The 27,935-nt window shown below is 41.1% G+C and overlaps 1 protein-coding gene across 1 annotated transcript in view; it reads left to right on the forward strand.

Annotated features, from left to right (window-relative positions):
• The first annotated feature begins 8,833 nt into the window (after nucleotides 1–8,833).
• ZNF385B (zinc finger protein 385B) overlaps nucleotides 8,834–27,935 on the forward strand; it is a 414,552-nt gene continuing 395,450 nt past the window's right edge. Inside the window, exon 1 of the mRNA XM_060151403.1 lies at nucleotides 8,834–8,970. The gene's annotated coding sequence lies outside the window, so the exon portion shown is untranslated. The remainder of the gene's footprint in view (nucleotides 8,971–27,935) is intronic.

Raw genomic sequence — 27,935 nt, forward strand, 5'->3', positions numbered from 1 at the left:
AATAGGGAAGCTCATCTAGGCCAGGGAATGCAGTGATTGGCTGGGATTAAAACAAATGAAATTTAATTTTATGACTCTTGTGATAAGCTTGAGTGGCACCCTAATACTAATCTAGATAGATATGCCTCTTCATTCCTTGTCCAAATTGTGCTTAATATTTATTATTTTTTATTAAGCAAAATAAATACATAGATTGGAACAGATGAACTTTTGGTTTCAAAAACCCAGATATTTTAACAGATTTTGAACTAGCTTGAGCATTATCACTACTAACAAACCAAGTGTATACTACTTCATTCTCTGCCAACTGCTTTTTGAAAAGCATTTATTACTTTTATAACAAAAGTTAATATGTTAATACTTTATGCTTATAAAATGTTTAGTTAATGTATAATAGGGTAATTTATTTTACCATTCCTCTGTTGTTGGACACTTAGTTTTCTTCCAATTTTTTTCTTATTCAAACTACAATGTAATGAACATCTCTGTACATACTGCTTTGCTTGGATGTGTTAGTGTGTCTTTAGGATTGCTGTGTTAAAGGATGTGCACACGAATCAGGTAACTTCCTGAGAGGTTATATCAATTTACACTCCCATCAATAGTGCATGAGAGCAAGCCCGATTGTTTAATCATCTCATATAACATATAACTACATCCTTAGTATAATGAAGAAAATAAAAAGCAAACTCTTTGTCTCCTTAGGCTTCTAAACCAGGAAAACTTAACATACTGAAAAAAAAATCAGATGGTATAAACCACAAAATACAATAATGAAGATATACCCAAGTCTAAATTGTGTGACTTATATAATGTGCTTGAAATGTTGTCAGTCAAAACTTTTGTAAATCAATTGATATGGATGAGTTTTGCACTTCCTTCCAGCTTGCCATGCATTGATTTATCTCGCTTAGTTGTGATCATGCTATATTACAGTTATTTTCTCCTTTCCTCTTTACATTGCTATCGATAATTTCCCACATTACCACAAAGTCCTAACAAACATCATCAAAAATAGCTACATAATATTCCTTTAATGGGATATGTTTAACTATTCCCTTTAGATTGTCTTCAGTTTTTCTTATCATTAGTAAGGCCCTGATAAACATTTTTTTTGTGGCTCATTTTTATCCACATTTAGCATTATTTCATTAAGATGTAGTCCTAGATTAAAATTACTAAATCAACAGGAATAATCATTTTAAAAGTTTGATAAATATGGCAAAAGACTGCTTGTAGAAAAGTTGTGCCACTGAATACGACATCCATTTCACCATACCTTTGCCATATTGTTTTATTTTTTATTTTTTTTGTTTTATTTTTTTATAACCTCTAATAAGACAGCTAATTTGATGTTATTGAATGCTTTTTTTTAATAAATGTATTTTATTTTATTATTTATTTTTGGCTGCATTGGGTCTTTGTTGCTGCACGCAGGCTTCTCTAGTTGCGGTGAGTGGGGGTTACTCTTCAGTGAGGTGCGCAGGCTTCTCATTGTGGTGGCTTCTCTTGTTGCAGAGCACGGGCTCTAGGTGCGCGGGCTTCAGTAGTTGTGGCACACGGGCTCAGTAGTTGTGGCTCATGGGCTCTAGAGCACAGGCTCAGTAGTGTGGTGCACGGGCTTAGTTGCTCCACGGCATGTGGGATCTTCTCGGACCAGGGCTTGAACCCATGTCCCCTGCATTGGCAGGCGGATGCTTAACCACTGCGCCACCAGGGAAGCCCTGAATGCTGTTTTAAATAAACGTTTTTAATTTTTAGTGAGCATGAACATTGCATATACCCATCCTTTGTCCACACAAAATTGTCCTATAATTTCCCAAGCTTGGTTATTGTTGGGTAATTCTTTGCTTTGGGGTTATGACCTGTGAATTATAGATTGTTTAGCAGCATCCCTGCCCTCTACATACTAGATGCCTACAACCCCCCTAACTTATAACAACTAAAAATGTCTCCAGACATTGCTAATTATTCAATTGGGAACAAAATCAGACCTTCCAAATAATCTTGTTTTTAGCAAATAAATTTTCAATAATGTAGTAAACTGACTATTTAGTTGATCTGTTGTGGAAGTTTAGATGTTTGTATCTGAAGTGAGAAACCTTCACTCAGAAGTGTGAAATAACTGCAAGCGAGGACAGGTTAACAAGTGAAGAGTTAACAAGCTCATTGAGGTCAGTTTGGAAGATTTCAAGGTAGTGCTATAGCGGCATAGGGAAACAGAAGCTCAGGGAATTTCATTCAGTTGTCCAAGCTTGCTTTCCAAGTAGCTGGGATAGAATTCAAGTTTTTTTTTTAAAACTGAAGTATAGTTGATGTACAATATTATATGATAGAATTCAAGTTTTCCCCCCAACCCAGGTCTTTTCGTAATCCCATACTATCCCGCATGCCATCCCTGCTCTCCATTATAATCCAGCTTGGTCTGTTTTATTCAAGGAAACTTTTTCAGAATACCCACCTGAGCTACATGATTTCAACCGCTCCCCTAAGATATCAGTTTAGTAGCATGGAGTTCTTCAGTTAATGCTTGATGTTTAAGTGATTGTTACTTGTATTCCAGGCTTGATCTCAATAGTTTCAAAATTCTTGGAGAGTACTTGGATAGAGGGCTCTGATCACAAAGCACACTCACAAAATACTATTAAGTAGGGCAGCTTCAAGAGCATCTTGAATTATTTTGTTAGGATTAAGATGGCCCCTTAAACTGGCCAAGTAGTGCTGATGCCTAATGCAGACTTGTGCATTAAACACATAATATTTACTGAAATGACTGAGTGACAGTCTGAATCTGGCTTCTTGAGCATCACTTCCTTTGTGCAGCAGAGAGTCAGGTCCTGCCCTTTGCACTGTGAATGTGTGAATAAGAATGGAAAATCACCGCTCCATTCCAGCTTGCATTGAATGCCTACAACTAGTTTGATTCAGTCCTGGGCACTGCAGGTAGGGGGGGCGGGAAGTGAAGGTGAAATATGAGGAACAGTCTTTGGCTTTAAGAGTCAGACAATCTCATTGAAAAGATAAGATATGAGATAGCTACCATCTATAAGGAGTTTGTTTAGAGAGGTTCAGATTGTTGTCCAAAATAGGATATTGACTGAGAGCTCAAAGACTACAACATATTTGGAGTTTGTGAAGAAATAGGGGTTTTCTTCCTTAGCCCTCTCAACTCCCTTCCTGAAACTCTGCCTTAAGTTTCCTAAGTTGAGAATGGTTTCAGAAGCGAGGGTGACAGTAGTTGTAGTGAGTGAAAAGCAGAAAATAAGAAACCATTTACTCGGCACACAGATATTGAGCTGCTCTTTGTAAGGTACTATATGTTAGGTCTTATAAGGGACTACAGAGCAAGTAGGATATGCTTTCTACTCCCAGTGGAACTTAGCCTAATCAATACTTTTGATTAACCTCAAGAAGCAGCCTATAAAGAGCTTTTTAAAGATAAGAAAAACTTGAATTAGAATTTTAGCTCTATTTGTGACCTTCTGCGTATCACAAATGTACTGCTTCTCGCTTTCCCTATCTGTAAAATGGTATATTTTCCCCCTCATAGGATTCTTATGACAATAAATGAGACAATGCATTTATAGTATGTGGAACACAGTATTCTTCAATAAGCTCTGTGTTGGCTATTCAGACACTGAAGCCTTTTGAAAATTAACTCAACACAGTACGTTCAACACTCGTAATTTATCTAAAATTATGGCATAGGTTAAAGTGAAAAACTCTTGAAAAAATGCAATCTTGAATCAAAAGGTTTTAGTCACTGGGGAGCTTCCCCAGTTACCAGGTGGTTGTGAGTTAAATGCACAAGGGCATGGACTGAAGAGCTAAGACTAAGAAATAGATCGATGTTTTTGAAAGGAATATCACCACATCTTCAGATTTACAAAAAGTGGAAGGAAATTAAAACTGCAAATGCAGTTCAAAGAAGATTATTTTATATCCATCTCAGAGCAAAGAGCCAAACAGGGGAATATGTGCTAACCAGGGTAATCACCTTGCAATCTCATTAGGGAAGGATTTGGGGGTACTGTGAAGTCATGCAACCTTCATTTTGGGGCCCAAGGCAGTGCTGGATTAAGTTTCAAGAGACAGATACATAAGAGTCACAGTTACTACCTCAAAGCCGTGGTTAGGGTCTAGGAGGAATACTTTTACAATATCGATCACCTCTGGACATAAAAAAATGTTATTTCCTCAGAGAAGGGGGCACAATGCCACAGCAAGGCACCAATTCCATTAGATCTCAAAAAATAAGTTTTTACGAGGAAAAGGTAAAAACAAACGGATTTTGGTCACACATGGGAAAAATACTTAACTAATTAATTTTAAAATATCAAGATAAAGAAATAATGTGCTCAATGTGAAAAGGGAAGACACATATTAGTGAACAAGGAATTTCATTACATGGCCCTTCTCTGCTAATAGTATTCAAGTAAAAAAAGGAAGATGGAAGGGAACTCAATCTCCAGTTAAAAAATAATTGTAGGCCAAAAGGACAATTCTTTTTCACATAATAGGATACTAGTGAGTCACATAAAAACAATTCCCTAGGACAGGGAGGAAAAAAAGACTAGCACAGTTCCTCAAGTAAGCCTGAAATTTAGCAATAAGTTCTATATCCCTTCTCCTTCTAAAAGGCAGACACTCCAGTTAGATTTAAAAGATAATACAGTTAGGTTTAGAAATGAGATAAATGTAAAGCACAAATGGACAACTCAGAAATAGCCTTAAGATTTACAATTAAAACAACTTCCTCCACTTTTTCATTTTCATTTTTTAAGATATAACTGGATGGTTCAAAGCTGGAATTTCTGCATGAAACAAACTCGTTAGCCTTAAAGAACTATCTGTCCCATCTCATATGCTTCATCAAACATATGAGAAAATGAGAATGAAAATTACCTAATCAAAAAACCCTCAACATTTTGTGTTTCAATTCATTGTTATCCATCTTGAGTAGGCAGACATCTTAAGATAATATCAGTGGTTTTGAACAAAAACAAAACTTTTTGCTGAACCTGAGTTGGGGCTTTTAAGAACAAGTCACATTCATTCCATAATTTCTCATAATATGTGGAAGTTGAAATAAAAGATTTTCTGATATTTGCAATATTCATGTACCCTTGTATATAAATATAATTTAGTGGCCTATTGAAAAAAATGTTATAATATCTTCCATCTAGTTGTAAGTTGCTCTGAAAATCCTATATATAGTGTATATATATATATATAAAGTCCTATATATATGTATATAAAATTTAATTTTTTTGGCATTTCTAAGATATTTTAGATCTTATTGCCCAATATGGAGATAAACCTCCTATTTATTTTCCAAATAGTTGTTAAAATAAATTACAATAAACATTTGTCAGGTATTTTACAGTTTGCAAAATACTTTCCTGTTTGCTTTGATCCTCAGGATAACCCTATGATGAAGGTATACTTATTTTCCCACATTACAGATGAGGAAACTGAAGGTTAGAGGGAATGAAGAACATCACATGGCTATTGAGTCAGTACTAAGCCAGAGCTCAAGTCCTGTTCAGTCAACACTAGAACTTGTTTTTCCACATTACATGACACTGGAGCCACCTGCAAGTAGAGTTATCAGGAAAGATTCATAGTGGAGATTATTGAAAAGCAAAACAAGAGTTATAAGACACTTGGAGGAAAAGTTTGCAGAACACCTCAAAAGCAATGGAGGAAAAGTGAAATACGAGCAAGACAATTATCAACCAATAGTATCTGTATTCCTATATAGTTTCCAAAGTGTTTCATAAACATTATGTCTTTAAAGCAACCCATTGAGACAAGGCTGATATAATTAGTCCTGTCTTACAGATGAAGAAACTAAGGTCTCTAGGCTTGAAAGTGACAGCTGAAATTGGAATTTGAATCTTCTACTCCTAGTTCAGTTTTCCTCTTCCACTGCAAGCATGGTTTTCAAAATATGGCCCCCAGCTCTGAGACCAGAGAGTTGATGATGGCTGCAAAGCAATCTAAAATGTCTATAAGGCCTTGTTTTATAACGTCTTACTTATCCCTTTCTTATGTATAAGGTCTTACCCATTTCTTAGAGAGTAAAGCGAAGTGATTGATGAAGTCTTCAAATTTGTTGATGCTGTTCTTGTTAATACCAAGTTCTTTATCTACTGGAAAGTATGAATTTATGGACATAGTTAAAGGGAGTTTGCCTAAGTTCATCAATGTTTAGGAAACAATGCACCACGCACCTCATTAACACATATAGTAGAAAAAGGCTCAAATTAATTTCTTTCTGCTATGTTTCTTCTCAATGTTTAGGGACCACTTCTCGCTGCACAATCCCTCTGTGTTGCGGCTATCCTGACAGTTCTCTGAATGCTCCTTGCCTAGAGCTAACAGTTCTCTGAGTTGGTTTACTCCATTATTGCCAGGAATGAGCAATAATGGTTCTAGGGAAATGGTGGTGGGAGAGTTTGAGGATAGGAGGACCCCCTACGTCAGATGGCACTGAAAAGGAACAGGCAACGTCAAGATATATAATAGGCACAAATTTGCAATCAGAAAATCTATAGAGCAGCTGTTGTTTCTATATATTTAAATCTTGTATTGTTTTAGTTTAATGTTTCCACATTGAAGTGCATTTAGAAAGGAGGCACTGCAAGTGTTTCAGTGCTTGCGCCTCCAGAGGCCTGAATCCTGCCCTGGCTAAGGACATGACAGCACAGTTCTTAGTTATGTCACAGGTGAAAAATTGGGAGTTGTCTGCACGAATTTTATGCTTCTTTCAGCTGTTAGGAAATGCAGCCCTCAAGCTATTCTCCACCATAAGTCTTCGCTATAGGTGATTAAAAATAGACAGAGAGGAGAGAAGGATATAGTTGCAGTTTGCAGGACAAAAAAAATGCACATGCTGCTAAATTGTGCAAGCCACAGGGAACACTTCTCACAGGTGTTCCACTCTGCAGAGGTTACTCATTTGCCTCCAAGTGCAATCCAAGGTGTTGACTTGAGGCTTTAAGGACCCCTCCCCCTTGCTCTGCACTTTAGGTACCTGGAGATACCAATACTTATCTAGGCTCAGTAGCAGCCACACTGTTCCCAACTGTGATGTGCAGGCCACTGGAAGCTGGGTGTTTTTCTCATGGAAGGCTTTTGCCTCTGGAATTTCCTGCCAGTCCCAGTCTGCCAGAACCCCACCTTACTGACCTTCAGGGACTCATGAAATTCATGACTTGTTTTCAATATAACCTTCACTGATGGGCAGAGAGACCTTAAGAGCATGATTTTGTGAGATAACTTAAGCAGTTATCATAGCTCACGGTCTTCTGGCTTATAATGGTTTAATGGTGGTGCTGGCTTCCTGTTACAATTTCAAATAGGGTACAGTTTTCAGAATAAACATACCAAATGAGTGCCTGCTCTTAGTAATGAGTAAGTAAGACTGCGTACCTGGATGTGAAGATATTTAGAATTCTAAAAATATAAAAACTATCTGTCAGATTATACTCCTTCTCACACTGGTATCACAGGTGTGCTGGTGCCTGCAATAACCCTAAATTCCAAGGTGGGTAATAAACACAACCTGCTCCTTTAGAAAGCTCTAGGATGATGTGCATGTGTGTTTGTCAAATCTCAAACCACCCTGGAGAAGAGCACTGGCTTTGGCTGGACGTTAAGATATTTACTCTGGACTATTATGCCAAGACATGAACAGCTGCTGGTTTAATTATTGATGGAGTTAGTGTCAATCATCCAAGAAGAGAACCAAAGAATAATATTTTAAAATCATCTGGTCAAAAAAAAAAGAAAAAAATCTCTGTTGTAAAACACAGCTCTCTTGTCATTTATTACTCTTGAACTTATCCAGCCAAATAATCTCAGAAAATTGCTCTTTCTAAAATTATTTTTCCTATCCCCTTAAATGTTTTCTTTCCAAGCGCTCTCCCTTTCAGAACCCAGCACTTTGGCTATGTTTGCATTATTTTCGCAAGATGCCCTACATCAGGGGAACCGATGACATGTTTTAGTTTTGAAAACTTAAATAAGCACGGAAGAGAAATCCAGAGGAGCAGAAGCCCCCCCCCACCCCCATCCAAGAGCCCTTTAGATCCGCGGCGAGGCTGCGATGCCTTCAGCGCTGCGGGCCGTCCCGGCTCCGCCAAAAACGCCGAGGCTGCTTGGTGTGGTCTTGGAGCCGAGGGCAGGTCAAAGAAGAAAAACAAATAGTTGTTCTGACCATCTCCAAGAAAAGAGTTTCACTCTGGCTTGACTAATATTTGAAAGATCCGCCCTGCCGCGCCGCTGAGCATCCCGGCTTTGGGACCTCTGCGGTTGCCAAGAATTTTCTCAGGGACCGGGGCCCCGAGGCCGAGGACTGCGAGGACCCCCTGGTCCGGACGGAGTCTCCTCTCCCTCGCGGTGCGCGCACGCCTGGAAAGGCGGGATTTAAAGGCGGCGATGCTGTGGGAGACTCCGCAGTGTCAACGAGCCCCCAAACGGTCCCGCCTCATTTGCCCCAGTGTGTGTGCCTCGCAAGTCCCTGCCTGGTGAACCGTCGCCAGCTTCGGCGCACGGGAGAGGCGTTGACGGGTCCGACCCCGGGGGTCCGCGGCCAGGCCGGACGCCGGGAGGCTGCCGGGCCAGGCCCGAGCGCAGCCCGGGCCGGGAGCGCCCCGCGGGCTCCGGGCACACGCCCCTCACCTGGACGAGGCAGGGCGCGCAGGCGCTCAGTGCCCGGGTCGCGGCGGGAGCCTCAGCCCCGCGCCCGCCGGAGTTGGACAGTTCCGGGGCCGCGCCGAGCTGTCGCCGGCGCCGCAGCCGCCGCTGGCGCCGCCACCGCCCGGGCTGCCGCAGACCGCGGGAGAGCGTCTGCGCGAAGCCCCAGCGCAGCCCCGGCGGGACCGCCGCCGCCGCGCGAACGCGAGCAACAGCTTCCCGGCTGGAGGAGCCACTGCCCCACGCGCCGGCGGCCCGCGAGCCGAGGTAAGCTCCAGGCGCCCAGCCCAGCCCGGCCCGGCCCGGCGCCCCTGGAACGGGCGCCTCCTTCCCGCGGGCCCCCGTCCGCCTCCACGGGGCGAGCCGCACCTGGGCGCGCTGCCCGAGGGAAGGGCCGCCGGGAGCCCCCCTCCCGATAGAGTTTGCACTTTGTCCCGCGGTCCCACTTGTAGAGGAGGACTCCCGGCCGCCGCTTGCCCGGCCTGTGGGCTGAGGCTCCCTTGAGCCGCTGGAGTTAGGACTAGGTCGTGGAAGCCAGAGAAGTGGAGGCGTCCCCAGTGTGGGCTCCCGGGCTCCGATTCTCCCAGACGGAGGAGAGGATGGAGAAGGGCAGAGGACGAGGACAGCACCCGTCTGTGGTTAGCCGCAGTGCCTCCGCCACCTGGGCTGGGACGTTTGGGGCTGGATGTCTCTCCCTTCAATACAGGGAAGTGGGTAGTTTGGGGGCAGAGGAGTGGGAGGAAGATAGCAATCGAAGCTTGGGATCCCGAGAGAGTTCTACAGCTGAATGAAGGTGAAATGGGGGCGGTGAGACAGAGAGAAGGTCCCCAAAGTTTGCACTTGCTGGGAGCTCTGGGGGTTGGGTGGGAGGCTCGGTTACTAAGCGCTGGGTGAAGGTGTCATCGCGGGATGGGAGGACACTGTGGGACTGCGGAAGGGAGAAGAAAGGGAGGGGAGGACCATCTGCTTCGCCACTGTTATTTGCGGGGGCCCTTGGGGAGAAGGGAGCGCTGGCAGGACGATGTTTCCCCGAATGCTTTCACAGCCTCTAAAGGACATACAGTTTTTATGGTGACCGTTGGGGGAGGTGGGGGGTGGGAATGCTGTGGTCCTTTAAGGAAAATAAATCGCCTTCAAGCCCCCTACCTCCCACCCCCAGTACAAAATAAACACAGTTTTGGAATGCTCTTAAAAGTTCTTGCAGTAGGGAAACCCATCTTCATTTTCTTCATTTTCATGCAGAGATGTGGTTTGCAGTTCCCTTTGGTTTTGCTTTGCTCAAGAGCATCACACCAAGGTGAATGCAAACTTTGTTAAGATGTAGTAAAAGATGCTCAAACAGAAGAAATAAAACATTTGTGTTACAGGGCCCAGCCTAAAGCTTAGAAACTGGCAGCTTCAGAGCAGTGCATGAAGCTGTAAAAAAATGATTTGTCAAATTAAAAAGAAGGCTTTTCACAAAGTCAGTAAGCTATGTCTTAGATAAAGTTAAAGGTTGTGGCTGGAAAGAGCGCCCTTAAATATTTCAGGGCCCCATTTCTCGGGTTTCCAGAGCCCTTTCATCTTATTTTGATGCCATATGTGCAATGAGTATATGTGCCACCCCTTGCCTGTAATAGATAAACACCCTTAGAATGCAAATACGCATTGCAAGTTCTGTTGTTATGAGAGGTTTTTAAGGTGGAACAAATGTTTATTTGGGCAAAGTGTTGGTTGTAGTTCGAATTTTATATTCCCATAAATCAAGAATTTGTAGATTTATAATTTACACTCCTACTCATTTCCAAAAGTGATTGGAGGAAGCTTGGAATGAAAACCACAAATCAAATAGCTATTCTCGTAGATCTCCTTGACCTCTCTTGTATGCATGTGTAGTAAAATACTTTTGAGAAGGTGAATTCTCCTAACAAAGGAGAAATTACTGTCCTCTCTGGAATCATCCTAGTGATATAAATGTTTTGCAGTACAATTCCTTATGTACTTCATTTGCATTGTACTATTTTACATTACGTAAGTAATGATCTCTTTAAATAAATTTAATAACCAGTAAATAACATCTACATTAAAGAAAATAATGTTGATATTTTATAGCATTTTACCAATATACAGAATCACATAGCAAAAAAAAAAAGAGAGAGAATAGTGAACTCAATGTATCCTTGAACTGAGGCAGAAAGGAAACAAAGGTAGGTGTCTCCTTTACAGTCAAACCAGAGAAGGAACTGTCATTAGTACTTGTCACCCAAACATGGCCAATTAGTGAGACCCGTCAGCAGTTGGAGTGTAACTTTATAAAGTGCAACTATTGTGTGAGGATCTATCAAAGTATATCAGGTGTTCTCAGCATTCTTTTTATCAGGCTGGTGACCTGGCTCACAGAAAAGAAAACCAAGAAGTCCTGCAAAATGGTCACAATTCCAAAAGGTGAAATATCTACATAGATAATGCTGTGTGGAGCTCCCACCATGGAAGAGACAAGAATCTTAAATTCTTGGACTGCCTCCCCCGCTTTAGATTTTTTCCTTCCAGCTGAGTTTGAAGATATCATTGCTTAATTTTTAACAGGAACAATTTATATTAAAAAAAATTCCGAGCCATGAGTTTACTTCTCACAGGAGCAACTGCTTTATTTGCAAAAATCTTTGTTCACGGAAATAAAGAGCAAAATTGGCTTTCTGCTGTGCCTATAAAATCCTGTGTCTTCGAAGATCTAAAGGACAACGAGCGTTTGTCCCAGTTTCCCACTGCCTTTTATTTGCTTCTGGGTCTTTGCTGTGACCCCTCCGCTCCTACCCCACCGTTTCACTGTATTTTACCACCTCCCTGACTCCTGTCTCTGTTCTCCCTGTGTCTCAATATGGTCTTTGTATCCTCCCTTTTCTTTTTTCTTCTTTTTTTATTCTGCAGATTTTTCTTGATCTTCGTGGCTGTATAGATGACCTCCTTTTTGCTCTTTTGCATGTGACTTTTTATTCAGTGGTGTCCTCTTATTAGTGCTAGATTATTTCCACTTTCCTAAATTTCATATTGACATTTGAACCACCTAGGAGATGGCTTTATAGTACTCTCAGGTGCTTCAAATCTAACAGGTCTAAACTCTAATCAACGTCTTTCTCCTTGCATGAACAAAGGTGATTCTCTGTCAATTTCTGTGTTTCACACAGTCACCCAGAATCTTTCCAATATATTTGCTTCCCACACATAATTCACAGACAAATCCTATGGACTCCTTCTGCACAGTGCCTCACCATGCTGGCTTCTCTACCTTTTTATTGCCACGGTGACTGTCTTTGTTCAGACTCTCCTTATCTCTTTCTAGAGACTACCATGATGTCTTCCTGACTAGTTTACCACCTCCAGCCTCTCTCATTTTAATCTGTCTTACACTTGGTGTGCAGAATAAGCTCCTTAATGCAGAGCCAAGCTCAGTCACTGGCTAATAAACTTTTTACCAGCGCCCTACCTAATGACATATAAACCTCTCCTCTGACATTTCAGACCCTTTGCAGTCCAGCCCCAAAGTAGCTCTACATTCTTTACTTTGATCTCATAGGTTCATTCATTCATTATTCATTCATTGATTTATTAATTTATTCAATAGATATTGGAGTACCTACCACATGCCAAGCACAGCTTTAGGAAATAATTTTGGAAGCACCTTGTGTATTGGCTCAGTGATATGCTTCAAATTTTATTTTTCAGTGGTGGAATCCACTGTTAAAATATAATCTTATGTGGTTGAAATGGGGCCCCGGTAATCCCATTCGCCTCCCTTTCCTACCCTTAGTCTCTAAGGCATCATCACACAGAGTCATGAGTCTACTTGAAGTAATTTGAGAACCACTGCTCTAGGGTGAAGGCAGTGCTCCCTCAATACAAAGCAGTCTTCTGAGTTCTGCATCTTTGCTTGTGTTGTTTCTCTGCCTGGAACAGACCCTGCTGCTTCCCCATGACTGTTTCCACCTGTCAGAGAGTCAGTGAAATTGCTGCATCCTTCCTGATCTCCCTCTAAACTTCAGCTTCTACTCTTCCAAACCCGGTTGCATTTTGCTTGACCTCCCCTTAGAGCACAAGTCATGGTCTTCCTCATGTATATGTGCTTTTGGGCCAACCATGCCTAGCCTCAGGCCTTCATTTCCTGAAAAACCCAGCTCAGGGCCTGGCTTCTCAGAGGGCCGCCACAAACGATTTAATTAGGCAGATTGACGTCTACTTAGTTCTTTAGTCCCACCTTCTGCCTGTGATAGTTGTTTGGTTTTTTACCCCTCACTTTGGTTCTTATAGTAGAGCCAGTGCTTGGCACACTTGAATATGCATCTGAATCATGCGAGGATCTAATGAAAATGCGGATTCTGGTTGGGCAGGTCTGGCACAGGCCAGAGAGACTGCATTTCTAACATGCTCCCAGGTGATGTTGTCAGAGCTGATCCTCGAACTACTTTGAGTAGCAAGGTAGTAGGTGATGCTTCCCAGGTTTGGGAGTTTCTGGCAACCCTGCCTCTCTGCCAGGTGATTCTCCTACAGTTAGTGTTTGCTTCTATATTACATTATTTTGAAAGTACTTTAGGCCTCACCGTGCTTCCCAAAGCTGAGTGGAAGGTGCCATTATTCCCTTGTATTTTCCTTTTATTTTGTTGATAAAGTATTATGATGGCCAGTTCGCCCCATTTTATTTTTTCCTGGCCAGTTCTTTTGCTTTATTATGTTTCCTCTCATTTTCCCGTTATTTTCAGATTGTGCCTGTTCTCCTTTCTCAGTCTGCTACAATTTTTTTCTCTCCCTTGCTCTCTCTGGTTCTTGAAATTCTCTTTGGATGCCTTGGCTGACTCCCTGCCCCAACTGTTTTCCTACCGCTTCCAAATTTTTTTCTGTGAAAGGAGCGCTGAAACAGGGTGCGGGAGACTCCAGCTCTCATTCTGCCTTTACTGCTCGTATGAGACGTTGGGCAAAGCTGTTTATTTTCTGGACTCCTCCCTCGTGGACGGAAGTTGTGGGTTACACAGCTTCCTGGGTCTGCTTCAGCACCAGATGCCATGTGGGATCCTCACATGGGGCAGAATGAGCAGGTTGGGGGAGGAAACCAGGATGCTCTGATGATGCTGGTGTCGGTACGTACTCCCATCTAGTGTTTCTGTTCCAAATAAACAATTTGAACTTGGGTTGTTCTCTCCCTACTCAGAGAGACTCATATTTCTTAAGAAAATAACTATTCCTTGGCATTCGCTAATCCAGTTGTTTTCAACCATGGATTCACACTACAATCATGTCAGGAGTCTTTGAAAAAAAATAGTGACATTCCTAGCCCATCTCATGGGAATGATTTACTTTATCAGTATTTTTTTAAATCTCCCCAAGTGATTCCAGTCCGCAGCCTGGGTGGAGAACTACAGGATCTGATCTGTGAAGGCAGCGTGGAGTGGTGCTCCAGAACATAACATTGTGCTGAGTCAAACCCTGGCTTCGTTCCTCACCAGCTTTGAGAGCTGAGGATATTACTTAACGTCTTAGGGCCTTGATTGCTTTATCTGTAAAGTGGGTTGACTTGGTTGTTATGAGGAATATGTGACAGCCAGAGGTGTAGTACTGTGTGCCTTGTGGTCATTTATCATGACAGTTATTCTATTACATTTTATATCCGTTGAATTACTAAAGGGTCATCTTGCCTTGGCAGTTAACACTCTTACCCCCTGTTCACCTTTAAGATTTTCAGCACAGTATAATCACTTAGAAAGGAAATTTATGAACATATTTTTCAGAAGTCAGTGGGAAAAATACAGAAGGCATATATATTAATAAAAGCCAATCACTCTCTTAGTTTTGATCCATCTGGTGCCACATCAACTCTATGATCTCATAAATACCAGAGATGAATTAAAATACATATAAACTGTTACAAAAAGATGACCAGGCTTTTATACCTACTTCATGAAAAATGACTTAGCTCTTTCATAAAGACAGTTCTGTCATCAACAAGTAGAAAGGATTGAAATTCATGAGTCTAAGGGAGCATTTTATTTTGGAAATAAATATGAATGTGCTAAGCATTTACATTTCTCAGTTTATAATGGGAAATGAATTTAAAATAAAAAAAGCATACACAGAGAGATCCTTTCCTGTGCAGGCTAAAGCTAGTCAACTTTTTCTTCTCCTTTTGACTGAGATTCTGGAATAGCTATTATGCTGTTGTGCTGTCAGCAAATCATAGATTGGATAAATGAACATAACCAATATTAACTGAGAACCCACATCTCCCCTTTTTCTGGACACAACTGATAATAAATAAAAGAGGTGTTCAGTAATTCCAGTGGTCCTGGCATAGGGAACCGATCGTGAATATCAGGGTTGTTACGCTGATGGACTTTGCGACGGAAGGAGCTGTGGATGGGTACTATTTCTCATCTTTTTCGCTTGGAATAAAATGTTTTATTTCTGCATTATTTACTTTTTGATCGGGAAGAGTATTTTTCAGTTAAGTCTTCACTAATGTTTATTTTCCATATTGTTATTGTAGTTTTAAAAATAACACAATTAAGATCCTATGAAATTGTAAAAAGAACTTTTGAGCTACACTAAGGAAAGGCCCGTGGTGAGAGATGATTAGCTAATTCTTTAAAATCTTTGCTCTAATATACTCATGTTAAAATTGTGTAAAAATCTATAGAGAGCTGTGATTTTTTGATATGTATTAGTTAAAGTGGTTGGTCTGATGGTTAGCCTATTATGTATGATATTCAGAGTCTAGAGGCCTGGACTCTTGGTCAGCTTATACTGTTCATGAATCAGAGTTCAGATTTTAATTCATCTCAGGCTTAATAGATTGCTATTTCTGTGAAATATTAGTTAGGGATATGGAAATGACTACTGTTCAGTCAAAGTAAGTCATTGTGTCTTTAGGGTTCAAAGGGATTTTTGTGCAATATCCTCTTAGATAAATTAGAAAAGTGAGACCCATAGAATCTAGGATATTTAAAATCTGAGACTAGGAAAGTTAAACATTAAAAATAAGGGTAGAAAACTTCTGATATTAACACTAGAATTTAAACTTCACATAGAAATTGGGTGGACTCTGTGATGTCCTTCGATTTGATAATTTAGAGGTGGGAAAACTTTCCCTCACAGACTTGGGGCGAGGTATTACCTTATATGTCATGAAAATTATGATGCTGAGAATAAGAATAGCATAAAATGCTATTGTTTGTGTACAAATATACCTGTATATAAGCACAGGCATTTTGATTTTATATATATGAAATATTTTTACTTCAATCAGTTGGTCATTGTACATGGTCTTAAATAATATCTGGAGATGCTAATGATTAAATGCATCTCGTTTCCTGCATGTGTTGCACTATTGAAGATGGGAAATTGTATAGCCTAGTGGTTGTGTTCAGGCTCTGGTGTCTTTGTGGATGCAAATTCCAGCTCCTCCATGCATTTGCTGTGTGACTTTGACCAAGTTAATCAACCTCTCTGTGCCTTAGTTTCCCAAGTCTAAGAGACAGTGAGAGAAACTTTAATGGGATTGTTGTCAGGTTAAATGAGATAATACACATAACATACTTAGCAAAGTTCTTGGCTACAAAACTACATAAAGTCCTACAGTGCTCATAAAGGTAGCCATTATTATAATTAATATCAAATAATAATTAATATCAAATACCTCATAGATACACTGATTTCTTTGCCAAGAGAGTTTTTGAGTCTTCTGTTTGAAACTTTCTTCTTATTTTTAAACAATATATATCTTTGTTTACTTGTTTACCTTTCCTTGTTAACTTTAGGAGAACAATGAAATGGAAGGGAGAATAGAGGTGGAATTGTAAGCACTATAAAAACCCTTGAAAACGTGTAACCACATGAAGCGCAGGCAAATTTTTAACAGCAAAATATATAACCTGGGCTTTGAATTGTTGGAAAGACCAAGTGGTTCAAAGTGTAGCTTCTGCATAAATGTGCTTTGTGAACTCTGAACGCATGTGTAAACCTGGAATGTTTGGAAGTGACCCAAATCAGAGTGCGATCCAGGTATAGGAGCCAGCTTATTTAACCAGGGTCTGTGTAACCAGGGCGGACTCATTCAAGGACAGTCTCTTCTCAGGCACCTGAGTCATAGTTGAATAGTCACCTGGATCCTCCTGGGTTCGCAGGCATTTATTTTAACACCTGAATTGGATTCTCTGTGTTGAAATTGAGACAACAAAATAATTAGCAAGAAAAAGACCTAATTGGTGAACTACATATAGGATTATGAAAGAGTTTAAGTCCATATATACCTAATTACTACATGTATGGTTCTTAGTGGTCAGTCTCACTTGCACAGTGATGTAAGTGTCAAAACTCAGTATAGAAGGTAAAATCTTAGTCTTGTTCCTCTTTTGCATAGCCTTCTCCTTGTGTCCCCTACATGTGGCCACCAGGCTGGTCCTAAGACCTCTCTCATACAGTGATTCTGTAGTTGTGAAAGAATCCCTGGAGAGCTTGCAAAAAATGCAGATTCCTGGAATTCATCCTTGAAGTTTCTGACTCAGCAGTCTGAGGTAGGATCCAGGAATCCAAATTTTTTTAATTGAAGTATAGTTGGTTTACAATGTTGTATTAGTTTCAAGTGTACAGCAAAGTGATTCAGTTATATATATATGTGTGTGTATATATATACACTTGTATATATATATTCTTTTTCAGATTCTTTTACAAGATATTGAATATTATTCCCTGTGTTATACAGTTGATCCTGGTTGTTTACCTATTTTTTACAATATATAGTAGTGTATATATGTTAATCCCAAACTCCAGGAATCTAAATCTTTTACCTAAAGATTTTCTAAGAATCACAGTTGATTCACAGACCACACTTGGAAATAGTACTAGTTTTGTAGAGTAGCACTCGTTTCAACCTGGGTTGCATATCAGAATTACTGTGGTTCTGGGTAAAGTCCAGTGAAATATGCACAGCTCTGTCCCTCCATGCTGCATTAACCACTGCTCTGAGCCACCCACGTGGAGTCTGTCATGTGTGAATTCTAGAGAACCAGACTGTGTTCTCTCACTGGCTACCCACTGGCCTTTACTCACAGGTTTTCATCCACTGTGATTCTCCATGATAACGTGGACCACTGGTCACCTGCCTCAGTATCCCTGTGAGCTCACTTGTAATATTCAATTTCCAGGGCCCAAATCTTACCCTACAAAATCTAAAAGGAAATTGTGGGAGGTAAGGTCTTAGAGCCAGAATTTCCCCCTGTTTCCTCAGATGATGATTATGCCTTGATGGAGTTCTCTAGCCACTGATCTATGGAGCTTCAGACAACCCCAGTAGTTCTGGTAGCCACCTCGACTGCAGTGGTCATATGGCTGGTACAGAGACCACCATGACTACTGAATATCAGCAGTGTCTCTCCCCTCCCACATCTCCAGGCCTCTCCCTTTCTACCTCCAGGGAACAGCCACTTCTCCTGTCCTGTGGTTTTCTGGTGGGAAACACAGGCTCCTTGCTCTCTGGTCTCTTCTTGTCTTCCCGTTTCCACAGCTGCCAAGTAGAGGCCCAAATGACTATGCGAAATGTGCAGATGTGGTGGCACGCGTTCAAACTGCTGCTGTCCTGGCGGAGGGACCCCTGTAAGCCCTTTCAAATCCTTGAAGTCTTTCTTGCCTCCCTGTATATAGCTTACATAAGCAAGGTTTAAATTTGTCGAGAATTTCACAGGTTCTCAGATCTATTGTCTTCCTCTTATATTGCATTGGAAAAGAAGCAGTATTATGTACTCTTGGCTGGCATGGGGAAAAGGCAACCTGGTCTTCAGAATTATTTGATTCCTTGAGATCATGTTTCTGAGTTATCAAGAATTATAGCAAGAAAAATTGTTTATTGTGTATGGGTAACAGTTTTGAGTCTTCAGGGTGTGACTTCAATAGACCCATTTAAAAATGCAAATTATAGGATGTTTTAGTGTTGCTATATAAAATAACGAACAAAAGTGGCATTAAAAATGATTAGGTATAATATTATGAGCAACTCTATCATTGATTATTTTAAAAGCCAGCAATAGTGTTCTCTTGTTAAATAACCCATTTTTTTAACATCTTTATTGGAGTATAATTGCTTTACAATGGTGTGTTAGTTTCTGCTTTATAACAAAATAAATCAGTTATATATATACATATGTTCCCATATCTCTTCCCTCTTGCGTCTCCCTCCCTCCCACCGCTCTAGGTGGTCACAAACCACCTAGAGTCTGTCATACAGAGTGAAGTAAGTCAGAAAGAGAAAAACAAATACCATATGCTAACACATATATATGGAATCTATAAAAAAAAAAAGGTCATGAAGAACCTAGGGGTAAGACAGGAATAAAGACACAGACCTACTACAGAATGGACTTGAGGATATGGGGAGGGGGAAGGGTAAGCTGTGACAGAATAACCCATCTTTAATCTGTAAAACCTCAGAGAGTGATTGAGGGTAAGGTGGCATAAGAGTCAATAGTTTAACATCCCCTCATTGCAAGGTCAGGTCACGATGGAACCCTACGTCCAGCCTGACTCAGCCCTCTTAGATGTCAACTTCTTTCCTCAACGATAAGGAAGGCTCACTGATAGCTGAAGGGAGCAAGGGTTTCTGAAGGTGAGTGATTGGCAGAAAGGTATACCTGCCTGGAAAATGATATCACCAATCAAATTAGATGGGAAAGGGAATTATGCATATAGGAGATAGCAACGTCAGACCTTATGGATCTCCTCCAGAAGTAATTACTGGTCCCATGGCAGTTATTTTCTAACATTAGGGGGAAAAAAATTAAAAGGCAACATCTGAACTGTTCCATCGGGCTAATAATGGTGGTTGTTGGAGAGTTCCTCCACAGGATGGATTCTTAATAGTCTCTAGGGCCTGTGCTTAGTTGGGAAGGTGGTACCACTCCTGAGGCCTCTCAGACTACCCCACTTCTTTGTTTTTGTCAAGCCTTATTATGATACTAAGAGCATGATATCAGCACTGGTTGAAGCCACTGTAAGCAGCCCAGCATGAAGAAAGGCACAGAGCAGAATCTCTGTGAGTCTCCCCACCCCCATGGCTGCTGTTTCTTAACCTCCTTTAGCAACAGGACAAGGCACATGCCTCACCAGCTGGTGCCAGATTAGATGGCTTTGAACAGACGTGGCAGCTGCCTGCAAACACTTGAAGGGATGAGATGTGGACAAAGTAGATTCATTTTTCTGAAGTTCCAGCAGGGACGACCAGACTCAGTGGGCAGGATTGTAGGGAGGCAGATTTCAACTCAATATGGGAAAGAACTTTCTAATGATTCAAACTGTCCAGCGATGGCCTTGAAGTTTCATGCTCGCTCCAGGTGACAGTATGTAATGGATGAGAGGACCAGTCACCAGGAACAACATAGAAGGAATTCTGGCACTGCGTGGAAGCTTGAATGGGTTGATCACTACAGTCAGTGCCCTTCTTCACACTGTTGATAAAATAATTTGACTATAGGCAAAGGAGGAGAACATACAAGAAAAAAAGGTAGGAGAAGAGATGTTTCTAGACTTCTTAAAATGTGAAAGAATAGTTACTTCATCTTTTTCCCCCAGACTTTTTAAGCACATTACATTTATTGAGAACCTATATGTGCTAGAACATTATCTCATTTAAGAGTCAAAAGGCACAAACCCCTGTGTGCCCTTCTTAGCCAGAATTCTACAATTGTTTTCCTGCCCCTCACATGAGGCTCAAGCCCTGTGGTCATCATCAGTGACTTCCCACAGGCTGCCCTGAGTACCCATCATACCTGAGCTAAACTCCTTTATTGTCTTTTCATGTTCCCGTATCACTTTTTCTGTGTTTCTCTCATGGTGCTTGCAATATTAGATTATAATGACCGGTTTGTATTGATTGCATTGATTTTTTTCTCACTAGGCTGTAAGCACTTTGAGAGCAGGCCACTAGATTTATTCATCAAGTTAATGAATGTTTGAGTCTCTGGAAATAGTAAATTCTAATGTTTGTTGACTGAGTATTTGATTACTCCTCTCATTTCATCCCCCTCCCAAAAGAAATAGCTAAGATGACTGTTATCCTCAAGTTAAGGACCTAAAAGGAAAAATACCAGAATACTCTTACTTCTCCTGACCCTGCCTTTCCTATCCTAACCACATCCTAATTACCTATCCCATTCATTCTATTTCAGGGGAAGGGCAGAAGGTACTAAAGAGAATGAGGCAGGAAAAAAAGAATTAGAGAAGGGAAAAATCACCTCTTGTGTAACTCCTTCAACTTGACTAGATGTATTGCCTTCAGCAGCACTAGTGGTGAGATGAAGAGAAAATCCTGCTTCTGCTGTTAACTAGCTATGTGACCCAGAACTAGTCCTGTGACCACCTTTCTGTTTCTTCTCAGTAAAATGAAGAGTTTGTCCAGGCAATTTTCAGGGGCTCATTCTGGTCTGATATACTGTAATTCATAATCTCTTTTCTCTTCCAAGTTTTCGTGAAGTTCTTTTCCTCTACGCAGTATTCTCCTGGATAACCCAGAAACCAGAATGATGTTGATGAGAAGCAATTTTGAGATGTGGCATTGGAATAAAACCATGTTTGTCATCTGACACATCCAGACTGAGTTCCTGCTGTATGGCCTTGGGCAAACTATAAACATCTCCAAGCTGAAGATTCATCTCCTATAAAATGGGCATGCTATTCTCCATCTCATAGGATTGCAAGGACTCAGTGAGATAATGGATATCAAGTGCTTATCCTGTACCAGAGACATAATGAGCACTTGAAAAATGATAACTGCTCTTATTTGGAAATTGTCTCCCCTCTCTCTTTCGTCTTCTATCCAACCCTTGAAAGATACCCACACACAAGTCCTAAAGAAGTTGTCTTGGCATGGGTTTTTTCGTGCTCCTCTACATCATTTCTCTTCCATCTAGAATTAGTAGAGGACAGTCAAGGTCCCTTCCTGCTGAGGCATCCTGCCCCTACATGTATATTTTTTTTTTTTTTTTTTTTTTTTTGCCGTACACGGGCCTCTCACTGTTGTGGCCTCTCCCATTGCGGAGCACAGGCTCCGGACGCGCAGGCTCAGCGGCCATGGCTCACGGGCCCAGCCGCTCCGCGGCATGTGGGACCTTCCCAGACCGGGGCACGAACTCGCGTCCCCTGCATTGGAGGGCGGACTCTCAACCACTGCGCCACCAGGGAAGCCCCCTACATGTATAAATGGCAAATGAATAACCCATTTCACAGTGATTGGGAATATATTTATTTTAACATTTGCATAGAAGACATGAATGTTGCTGAGGAGACACTGGAAGTAAATATGGGGTCAGCTATCTTAATATCATATATAATATCACATCCAGATTGAGATTTTTTTTATTTGAAAAAGCTTTGACTGAGCAACAGTGACACAGCAGCTCCTGAGCCTGACAATAAAGAGACACCTTATAAAAATTTATGAAGTTCAGGCTGTAAAAAACAAACTGCACATACCAAGTAGTAGCATTTCTTATTAAAATAATTTTATCTTTAAGTTCGTTGCCTCCACATCGTATATAATAGAAGCTCCTGCCATGGCTAGAGACCTCAACAGCCTGTAAACTTTTATGTGGGCTTTTGAAAAGGGATGATAGTTTTACGAGATATGATTTTCTCATCTCACCAAATTAGATTATTTGAGATAGCATCCCTGGATGTAAAATTTCCATCCTGAGTAAATCTGTACCTCAGAGACTCTGCAGCATGCTAGCAGAGTGAACATGGAGCGTAATAAATCTTCCCTGAGCCCATTTCTCTCCACACAGCTCCATAATTCATTCTTTGCTTGGTACCCCTGATCACTTTTTCATGGCTATTCAGTCTGTATCCAGGCTGGCTCCTCTCAAGTGCAATAATACCTCCTCCTTGGTCCAGATCTTACCTCTTGGCATGCTGTACCACTTACGGGTTTCTTCCTAGAGCTGTGTGCCATCATGGACCCTGGATCCAAGATGTTCTTAATCACACAGCAAGCAATTACTCTGGTTATAGGGTGGCCTGTCTGTTTAAAAGAGATATTGTTTAAAATGGATTAAAATAGATAACAGCATCTCTGGAGGACACCTGTAGGCCTGAGGATTTCACTTATTCTTTCCTGAGTCTTTCCTGAGGGGACAGAGGTGAGGTGACCTGCCACTAAGGACACACATTTCTTCACTCCAGTCCCTTCTACTTCACCCGTGAGGAGTGCCTCTCCCTTGCTCCCATGGTGTTTATCTCTTTCCTCCTCTTTCAACATTGTGTTGGTTCAATGGCACCAGCACCAACTGCTGCCGCAAAACCAAAAGTGGCTGTAGGTGGCTTTTAAGGAGCTCCGGGATAAAACAGAGTGTGGGAAAATTTCATCCAAGGTGGAGTAGAGGCAATCAGACTGAACTGGGAGTTAAACACATCATTTCCAGTCCTGTTTCCACCCTTAATTATTTTTGTGATATTACCTAAGGAGTTTATTTTTACTAGCCCTCACTTTTGTCGTGTAAGACCAGCAGGTAGCAATGGTACCTTTTAGGAGAGAAAATTCTACAAATTATGAATTATACAGACATGGAAAATTGTCCTCTCTTCCTCCCTACAGTTTAACAACTTAGTGTCGTGAGACGACGTTAATGGAACCTGGAACTTTGGAAGAAGAGTTTTCAAGAGGATTGTGCCACCCTGCAGGGTGTAGGCCAGGGGCCACTCAGAAATAACTTTGTGTAGAAGGCTGGGTTAACAGCTGTAGCCTGGTCAAAGGGCAGGCATCTAGAGCAGCAGCTCGGTGGAGAACACAAGAAGGGAATGGCTTGGTGGAACAGGAATCTGACAGAATCAACAGCATCCAGTTTGTTGGTTTCGGGGGAAGGGTTATCTTCATGTCCTTCAATGATTTTAAAGACTGTTAGTCAAGGAGCTCCTTAAACTTTTTTTCAGAATGCTTTCACCTAAATGTATTCATTCACCTTCTCTTCGACTCCTGAATTTGCTAAGAGCCTCGATTTCTTTTTTTTTTCAGTTACAAACATACATATTTTTTCCAGATTACTTTCCATTATAGGTTATTATAAGATACTGAATATTGTTCCCTGCGTTATATAGTAAATCCTTGTTGCTTATCTATCTCTTGCCTAGTTTTATAGAGGAGGAAACTGAAGCCCTGAGAAAAGTGCCAAGTGGCCCAGCCCAGTAGTGGCAGATCAGGACGGGGGTCTCACCGAGGACAGTGGGCTCCCAGCTGCTCTATGCTGGGCCATGGACCAGCAGCGTCACTTGGAAGCTCGTTAGAGATGCAGAATCTGAGGCCCCACCTCAGATCTACTGAACCTGAACCTCCATTTTAAACCTCTGCGTGTTTCATTTGCACATTAAAATCTGAGTAGGACAGTAATGAAGTGTAGTCTCCCTCTTCCACTAAAAGTTCGTCTCTGCTCCATGCTTCTGACCCAGGCTCAGGCCCCCTGGGTTCATGGAGAGGCCAATCTGTAAAGGGGAAGAACATGCTGGAGGTGGATTTTATGTGTGAAATAAAAGTTTTTTGCTCCCACAATCATTTTGAGGGGTTATTTAGACAAATATAAATAGATAAGCAGGATATGAAATACTTATTTCAGTTAGTGGGCCCCTGGGCAAATTTCCTTCTAATATCACCACCTTATATCAGCAAAGTCCCATCTAAAAATATGTAAATATAACAGGACAAATAGACAACATATCTGCTTAGACATCTGAGTGATTAGAATGATTTAAATTAAATCTTGTACTTCTGTTTCTGAAATGACTTCAGGATGCTAAAATTATTAGACCCCCTAAATTCCAGATTCTGAAAATAGCCATTCTAGATGTTTTACAAGAATATGGCTTTAAAATGTAAACATCAAAGTAACCGATTAACACCAAATTTGGGACATAAACATGCTCTAATTACTATTTTGATAGTCGGCAAGTCATTAACTCCTCCAGGAAGATGACTTTCCACAGTCAAATAGAAGTATGTATTTAGTTCCTACCATGTGCAAGTATGTCACGGGAGAGAATATTGTCTAAGAAAAGAATCTTTGAACTGTTCTCTTTGTCTTTCATCATCCCGCAAAGGAACCAGTTGACTTTGTAAAAGTCCTGCCAGCCATGTGACGTGACAACTCTTGGTAGTGCCGAGATAGTTGAATGGGACAGATAAGAGTGACTCATTTGTTCTAAGATATCCAGGACCACCTTAAACATGCTTTGAATTCTAGGGCACCTGATATCAAGTCGTAAATGTGGAATAATGGATAATTTAGTCCTTGCATTGCTCAGGAGGTCTCTAGGATCCCCCAAATAGGTAAACTCTTGCCAGTTTCCTAGTGTGACCATCTGAAAAGGTTCATTTGTACACATGTTGCTTTGTACATGCAAGCCCAGAAAATGGAACAAAGGCTGTAAATCTTTACAAATATGATGTGAAAAACATGATGCGTGTGATCTATACAGTTCTTTTATAAGAGAGGCAAAAGTGACATGCCCTTTGTATGATGGCTTTATCTTTGATTCCTGTCCCCATCAATTTTTGTGGCACTTGCTCTCAGCTTTACAGGTAGAATGACATTGTTGTTTTGGCTGAAGTACCCTGGGTCGACTGCCTTTACTAACTATATAGCCCATCTACTGCTGAGATTTTCCATCTCTTGAGGCTGGCATTATATTATGCCACAGTATGCAGCACTGGTTCCTTTATTACTTTTTCCTCTCTTACCTGCCTTGTATTCTCTCTCACCCTTCTTCAGTTCATTGCATCGTACCCGATCAGATCATGTGACTCACAGAAGAAATGATAAGGCTGCATATTTAAGTGAATCCGTGCAGTAAGTTGCTGCCAGAGCATACCGTCTATGTACAGAAAAATATTCTGTAATAGACATCCTAGTTTATTCTTATGAGAGTTTTAAAATATTACCACCTTTAGGGGTGTTAGGGTAGTTTCTGGATTGAGATAAACAGTTGGATCTGAGATAATCAATCTTGTGTGGTTTGGAGTAGTAAGCATTATGCTCTTGACATAATAAAAAAGGAATATCCCAGGTATATGAATATTGTACATGTCACCAAAACAAGGTTACGAAGAAAGACAATGGAATATATGTCTTCAACATGGCTCTTCCAGTTGAATAGTTTACAGATTTTGTCATTCATTAGAGAGTTGTAATTTTACCCAATGCTATTTGTATTTGGAGTACTCTGTGTTATCAAATTTTTATTTAAGTTCTGAGAGTGATAGGGCTGGCATAAATAGTGTTACCTTTTTTTTAGACCACGATTAAACATCCTGTACATGTTTACATGCCTGGAAGGTCATATTGATTCTTTGTCCTTCATCCCCTCACTTCTTTGCACTAATATTAAGCCAAATGGTTTGATCTTCTTATTCAAATCATTCCTTTAGCTGAACAATTATGATGTTTTCACCTTGGTTTCCTTCCTTTTTTTAAAAAAAAATCAATTTTATTTTCCTTCCTTTAAAAAAAAATGCACATTATGTTCCATGTAGAAATAACAATAACAATAGCAACCATAGGCCATAGGCTGCTTTACTTTGTGTGGTAGTGTTTCAGCACTTTATGTACACTATATCACTTAACAACAAGGTGGGCACTATCATCATTCCCATTTTACAGATGATGAAACTCATACTTCAGAACTCCAGGAACTTTTCTAGGTCATAAGACTCGTGCCTGACAAAACATGGTCTTGAACCCAGCCCTCACTGACTCTAGAATCCACCTGCTTCATGACAACCGTAATGCAAGAGCAGAAAGGAAATTTAAACATCATCTAGTTCCAATTATTCTTTTCACAGATGAAGAAATAGGTCAAGAGAGGTTACATGCCTCACCCTAGGTCACACAACTAGCAAATGGAAAGAGGCAATTTCAATTGGTGTCCATTTTCAAGGAGGTTATGCAAGCATATTCCATTCCAGGCATCCTCTCTGGACCAGTCCACTGTAACAGGGAGTATGGGCACACTGTACAAAATTGTTCAAAATGGCTGCTCCCTCACGCCCCTCTTGCTGGGGGTTAAGAGGAATCTTTGTAACCGGATAGACACTGCAAAAGCTCTTCACTGTATGGGGTTGTTATCTTCCAAGCTGGAAGCCCATTTCTAACCAGATTCTCTCAAAGCTAGGAAGCAAGTCCCTGCTAGGGAATTTTCCATGTTATTAGGACCCCTTCTCCCTTCAAAGTAGATCAAATCCAGGGTAAAACCAGTACGCCTTCGCTGTTCTTCACTCAGTCCACTCTCCAGGCCCTGCCTCTATGTTGAAGATAGATTGAGTTTGACAGATGGAAAACCAGCAGCAGTCCCGAGACCGGCTGCCAAATGGGACAGAGGAGGAGATGATCTGATGGGCTGTGGCATTAAACTGAAAGGGTAGAACATGGATGCACAGATGAAGGCAATGAATGGTGACCCTCCTGAGGAAAGAGCAGTATTTTTCATCACTGAATGAACCATGTTGAAGGTTTGGAAAAGGGAGAAGGCAGCTACTGGGCAAGGTACTGCTTTCTATATCATGGCTTAACTTGTAGAAGGGTGCTTCAGCATAGATGGGTGTCCCAATTGGACTTGTTTTTAATAGTATATTTTTCTGACCACAGAACTAATCTAAACTTATTCAAGAAAAACATGAAGAAAGAAGCTGTGATTCACTGAGACACACATGCAGCTGGAATGGTGATTCACTGTGACACAGTTGTGTTTTACTCTAGATGTGCATATCTTTCCCCTTTCCAGAACTCTGTGCTCTCTTTGCCTCGGGAGAGTGGTATAGCCGAGATGAAAGCAGAAGTTGCCCATACTAGAAGAGAGACTGGCTCTGGTGTTCTAGAGTCTCTTGGAAGGGACTAGATCATATAAGGGGAGACCGGTAGGGACTTTTGGGAAGGATAAGCTGGAAAATATGAAAGAATAGACAAGGAGAGTTGATTTCCTAAGGTTGGTGGATCCAATGTTCTGTGTTTTGGAGCACCCCGGACTTTGTGGGGGAATGTGACTATAGGGATGCTAGGTATCTTCCCTACCAGCCTTGGTAAGGAATCTACAGTACATGAAGCAGGCCCCTCGGCACCAGAGTACATGATATTTCTTTCAAAAATGCAAATTTGAGCATGTTTCCCAGGAAAAGGGCCCTTCCTTGACTTCCTATCTGTAGGAGATACAGAAAAGCATTCCAAGCAGATGAAATAGCATGT

The sequence above is a fragment of the Lagenorhynchus albirostris genome, chromosome 6 (genome assembly GCF_949774975.1).
Source record: "Lagenorhynchus albirostris chromosome 6, mLagAlb1.1, whole genome shotgun sequence".
Taxonomy (NCBI): domain Eukaryota; kingdom Metazoa; phylum Chordata; class Mammalia; order Artiodactyla; family Delphinidae; genus Lagenorhynchus; species Lagenorhynchus albirostris.